The sequence below is a fragment of the Octopus bimaculoides genome, chromosome 4 (genome assembly GCF_001194135.2).
Source record: "Octopus bimaculoides isolate UCB-OBI-ISO-001 chromosome 4, ASM119413v2, whole genome shotgun sequence".
NCBI lineage: Eukaryota > Metazoa > Mollusca > Cephalopoda > Octopoda > Octopodidae > Octopus > Octopus bimaculoides.
Genome location: NC_068984.1, coordinates 86,918,912 through 86,925,488, shown reverse-complemented (window position 1 = coordinate 86,925,488; position 6,577 = coordinate 86,918,912).

Sequence of the window (6,577 nt, the reverse complement as noted above, 5' to 3'; positions counted from 1 at the left end):
TGTATGTGTGTGTGTGTGATACTTAGTAGATACCTAAAACCTTTACAATTTATTGCCTGTATAAGGAATCAACTAAAAAAATAGAATTGCTGAAATAATACATAAATACACTAATATATTTCATAATTTTTTTTTAATCTTTTGAACATGATACATAACATTTTAGAATATATTTTCAGAGAGCAAATAAAAAAATGCTTAAAAATCATAAGTTTAAATAATTAAGCTTTTATTATAAAAGCCATGAGTGTCCTTCCTCGATAATTGATCAATAAAGCTTGAGCAATTCATTGCTCATGAAACATACAAAGTGTTTAGAAATAGCAAAACTATTTTAAATAGAAAATTATAAAAAAATAATTTTGCATATTTACAAAATGAAACAAAAATATTCAAGTAATATAGAAAAGAGGCTTCTTTAATAAATTTAATTTTTTTTTTGTCAATTTGAAGCTAAATATATAACTAAAAAAAAATATAAAATCATGAATAAATGTGTGGAGATTTATCTATGTATGTGCTTTGATCATTAAATGTGCATGTTATACATCTAACATGTCAGCAGATGTATCATCTTGACAGCCATGAAAGATATATTGTTTCACTGACTCCCTAATAAGCTGGAGTGAAAAAGAGAAAGAGAGATGGATGTGGTGGGGGACAGATTTGGCTGTAACCCAAGAAATGAATTGATAAAAAGCAGCTGCTTAATATTTCAAGAATGACACTCATATGACTAATTTTATCAACAATTAACTGACTTGGAATATTTTTGCTCTGAAAATAAACCAGAATCATTTTTTCTTTTTTATTATTTCATGCAAAAGACTGAAAAGTTCTTCATTAGGTAAATGATTAAACAATATACTGATCAATATAATATAATATAAACCAATCAGAGCAGGCACTATTGCATCTTTATTAAAACTCAGATTAAGAGTTCAAAATAACTCATTGTCATTTCAAATAATGTTCATGTCGTCATTGAAGTAATTTTGTGGAGTAAGATGCAACATCTGGTTATATTTGTTTCCTATAAAGTATCCCAGAGGCTTTGAGAAAAGATAACCAAGTAAATTGGAGGCATTCCCCAAAAGATCTGCCTTGTAAGTACAAATAGAAGTTTAGCAGAAAGATTGTGCAGAAACCAACAGAAAGAAACAAGAAACATTGTCAAACAATAACCAAGATTAAGAGACTGGGAAATGTTTATATCATTTAATGATAATATGAATTTGGCTTCAGTAGAAGCTACTTGTCCAATATAAGCCACTGTACGCAACAGACTATCATCAAGCTACTGTCAGTAATACCAAGAGAGGAAAAGTGAATAAAAACCTCCTGATTAGTACTTTGGAATATTATATCAATATATATGAATGGGACAGGGAAAGAAGAAGATAAAGAAAGATTGAACATATGCAATTTGGTATTTGTGATATAAAATGGGCTGAAGCAGGCACTATAAATCCAGACAAATGGTCATTTATTCAAACAAAAATGAAAGAGGTGAAGATTTGAGGAAGACACTAGAGAGATGGACAAATATATTAAAATCTCTATAATTGTGGAGGAAATGAAAGTGTTCGGATACAAAATAATTTTAAAAAGAATCATACTTCTTAGAAGACGGCTGAAATGCATAGAGAAGAAAAAAAAAACTGAACATATATACAAATGCAAAATTAATTTATGAATTACAGGACAGTGAGGAAAATGCAAGATCCTGCTTTTGATTTTCTTGACAGTATCATGGAAGTCAGATGACATTAAGTGTACACTTCTCAAAACCATGCCTCTTTTGAGTCATGTAAGGAAAGTTCCACTTAGAATCAAGATAAAGAAAGCTACAAAATCATGAAAGGAATAGACAAAGTACATGACAGTTTCATGAAATTTATATTCAGCTCCTTCTACATCAAATACATCAGCTACAATTCCTTATCACCATCAAATGATGACTATATACACACACACTTTGACAACAGAAATGCTGAAAATAGATTCAGATGATAATTTTCTAGAGTATTAATCTCATCTTTAGAGTACTTATTTACTTCACTTATATAGAAATAAAGTTCCTTGTTCAAATACAGCTTGGGATGAATGCTCATATTCAAATATTAAAACATTAGCTGACACTCAAAAATCAAACTGATTGAAAAGAAGTGTAAATGTAAATATACTTTCTATAAATGGGATTAATAAATGAGAAAATTTTTATTCAACTAACAATAACTCATTTCAGTATTTAAGGAAATTGCAAGCAAATATCAGGATGTTTACAAGCATGCAATGAGAACATACTGATTAAGTTTTAACAAAGAAATCAGTTGTTTTCAGAGTGTCAAGAAAGGTGTACAACAAAGATGTATGTGTGTCCTGATTTCCTTGTACAATGACTACACAAAGAGAATAGAATTCAGGTTTGAAAACTGAAGGACATATGATCAACAATCTTCAATGATACCATTCTTATAGCTAAGAATGAATTTGATCTGCACAGCCTGTTGATAGAGAAATGTGATAGTGTAACCAATAGGAAAAAACTGACAATAATTATGTCAACATCCTTCTATCAGCATGCTCACAGGAAGCAGATATCACATTCAGGCATTTTCAAAGATCCTCAAACCTCAACATCATTATAGTACTAAATGGTAAATGAACAATGGAAATCAGAAATATTATTGCAATTAAAATCAGTATCACAGAAATAAAAACACTATCAAACCAACAAATGTTTTTCAAACCTACACAAGGCTGATCAGAATACAAGTTTCAAAGTATGAGACCCCTCACCAATGAAACATGGGGAAATCATGATTTTCATCCAGAATAGGATCAACTTTAGCAGGTAAAAAAAAAAAAAAGACATGAAAGAAAGAAATGAAGAATTGACTTAAAGGAAACACTATACAATACTTGTTAGACATGTAAAAATAATCTGAACATTACCTCATTGTTACAAAGAAATAGAAAAACAAAAAGGAAAGACATTGCAGAGGATACAAGTCAGCCACTCATATACAATGTCACTTTTCCAAGTATATTGATTAAAAAAAAAAAATTTATCTTATAAATTTGTAGCTTATTTATTTCTGTTGAAGTAAAACCATAGTTGTGTCATTTCCTATCTGGCACTTCCTGCAGTTTGTGGAAACTTGGAAATTCTGCTTACATTATACCAAGCAGAGGCAACCTTTTTCAAGAAGCGGGCCACATAAGACATGGCTCATTGTCAAGTAGGATGCACAACTAAAAAAATTCAAGGTAATTTTTCATTAGGTGTGCCGTTCAGGAAGTTCAACAGGTTGCTTTACACTATCATCTACAACCTGACACTTTAAAAACCCAACATCCTCGATATGTAAATACAAGTCTTCTTTATATATATATATTTCATGTTCATTAAATGAATAGGGCACCATCTCCAAATGTTCTTACACCACAAAAATTACGATATCACTCAAAGTGACACTGTAAAAGACTTTGAAATGAATGAAAAATATCAGATGATTCAGAAATAGAATTTTGTCTGAGAGATCAAAGTTTAACAAATCAACTGAAGGAGACTATCACAAAGAGCAAACAAGAATTCTCTCCAACCACAATATTTGTTTCTGGACTAATCGGCTGAATGTATTCGGGGAATAAGCTGAATGCATTTCTTATTGCTTTCTTTCACAAATAAAAAATAAAGCATTGCAATAGCTTGCATCAACTATAGCAGCAGATACTCACACCTTATTGTGACCCAGCTGAGACCTATAGTGGTTAGCCTCTTATAAGAAAGCTGGAAATTTACCTTATTATCTAGAGAAGTAAATTTCTTTTAACAAACTTCTGAAGAATATCTGTTGTCACCTTACTAATCCAGGGACAATACGTCTAAAATCAATGATCTTGAATACAATCAGATTTGTCTAACAAGCTCTACCTGACAGTATTACTTCTGGACAAACTGATATAAATTCACAAATCTTCCCAGTACATGCATACAAGTATATATGTATTTAAGTATGTGTGTATGCATATCCCAACCCTCACCCAATACTCTGGAGATTATCTAAGAGTTCAGTTGGTGTATAGTTTGAAGAGATATGCAGTTTAAGCTTTGCAAGTCAGCTGAGATGTGATATGCAGCTTGTTTGTTGTAGTGAGAAGGAATAGCTGCCTTGATATGGTTATGCAAGAGTAGGTTATGCAAGAGCAGTATACATGTCCATGTGGATGTGTGTGGAGGTATGAAATAAAGTCTAAATGTATATGTATATTTGGCAATATTTATTTAAAGTTGTGTATGTGTACATAAGAGCACAACTAGAATTAGTTACAGTTATTTATGGTTTCAAGTTATTTAATTTCAAATAACAGTGTGAAAAATTTATGTTGATTTATCCAGTAGCATTAATGATTGTCAATTGTAAACAAATCTGATTGTTCAATATCAATTGGTTTGAAGACACTGTTTCTCTAGAGGCATAAGATGACAACTGATTCACCAGATGTTTCTTTCAAACAAAATTAGGCAATATCAACTTACAGCTCCAGTGTAAGACCATTGTTGCAACTGGAAACTTGGTTCAGCAGGTGATTCAAATATAATTTACTTTTTTCACAGATGTTAGCTGTTACAAATGTCTTCAACAAAAATCCAATTTGATAGAAAATTGGTAAATCGTTGAAAACAGTTAATGAATATTTAAATTATGTGCAATCTCATTAATATTATTTCAAACTGTATATTTTTGCAATCTAGAAAAATATATAATCATGATCCAGTGAAATACTATATTCCCATTCTAGCATCTATTATTGTTGACAGTATAGAAAATTATGATACGGACAGAAAATTGGGATACAGAAACTACAACTGAAGACAAAAACAATACTAATGTCACTGAAACACTAATTATATATTTTGTAAGGGGCAATTTCAATGATAAACAAGAAACATAGTAAATAATGAGAAATAGAATTTTAATAGAAAACAACCTGAAACATATCCAAAATTTAACTGAGCAAGAATTACATTTAGAATTGGCTACCAATGAAAAAAGAGGGAGACTAAAAGCACAACCAGATGATGACAACTATTTACAAAATATGTTAGTAAAATTTACATAGATATAGAAAAGAAATACTTCCATACATAAAGATAAACAAAAATGTCCCCCCTACCTTAAATAAAGTATACAACTTCAGTACAACACCTTAAAGCAGGGTTAAGTCCAAGAAATAGTAGAAAAAAAAAAAAAAAGATCTTGTAGTTAACATGATTTTTTTTTTGCAAAGTCAGTCTATATAAACATTTTAACAAGTTTTCTCAGAAAATTATATATTTTTTATTAATTCTTTTTCTTTTTTAAATATGAAATAAAAAAATAAATGTTAATTTTAAAAATAAGTTAATTTTACTTTGAGTAAAACAAACTGTAATGAAGTTAAAAATGGAACATGTAGTAGCAATAGAGAAAGAAAAAAATTAAAAGAGTAAAATGTGTTAAATATTAGAAGAAATTAAAAATTTTCCTCAGCAATGGTACAATGGAAACTTTAAATATCAAAAGCTTATTTTCATTGAGAGATAATTATTTAAGCAAATAGAAATTTGAAAAGGAAAATAAGTAGGGGGAGGGGGAGGGGTAGCAGAGAATGACAGAAAAAAATGCTCAAAAGAGATGCGAATTGAAAAGTGATTTTGTAAAGCAATGAAATATAATAATGAAATCATGAACCATATTAAAAGATATTTCAGGTGAAATATTTAGTTATTTTCTTTTTTTAGACACCAAGAGATGTTTTAATATAAATTATTTTAAGTTTAAATCATCCTTAAAGCATTTATATAGGTAATTTAGCAATGCATGGTTAGTAAAGGGAATAATCATAAATTGTGTTTTCTGTTTTAAAACAAGAAATAAATGCTTACAAAAAAAATATATGTATAAAGAAATTACTATTATTTAAATGATAAATTGATTGATCATAACTATATCTTATTTTAATGATCTTTATGAAAATTGAATGAAATCTATGATTTTTACATCTGATTGCTTTAGCTGTTGTGAGAATTTAAAAAAAAAACTGACTAAAACAGTAAATGCACAATAAACTTTGAATAGTTTGATGTTCAGTTTCTTATTTGAAACATATTTTGATTATCATGTTGTAGAATATAATTAAAATGAAATATGATTGAAAACAAAATATTCTTTAATCATTAAGATCTAGTTATAGCGAGAAATATTCCTATATATATATATATATATATATAGGCAACAACAGAATTGGTCCAAATTCAATTGTAACATCTTGCAATGAAATTACTGAACACCCAATTCATATTAAATCACATTGCAGAAGGGAAAAATAAACTAAGTAAATGTTAGAAAATAAATAACTCACTGATATAAAGCAATATTACGAAGAAAAAAACTAAATGATCATTAATATAATTATCACTCACTTTTGAAAATTATTTGAATTATTTGATATAACATAATTGCCAATAGCTGAGTGATAATTATATTGATGATCTTATATAAAAACGGTAGACATATATACATATATA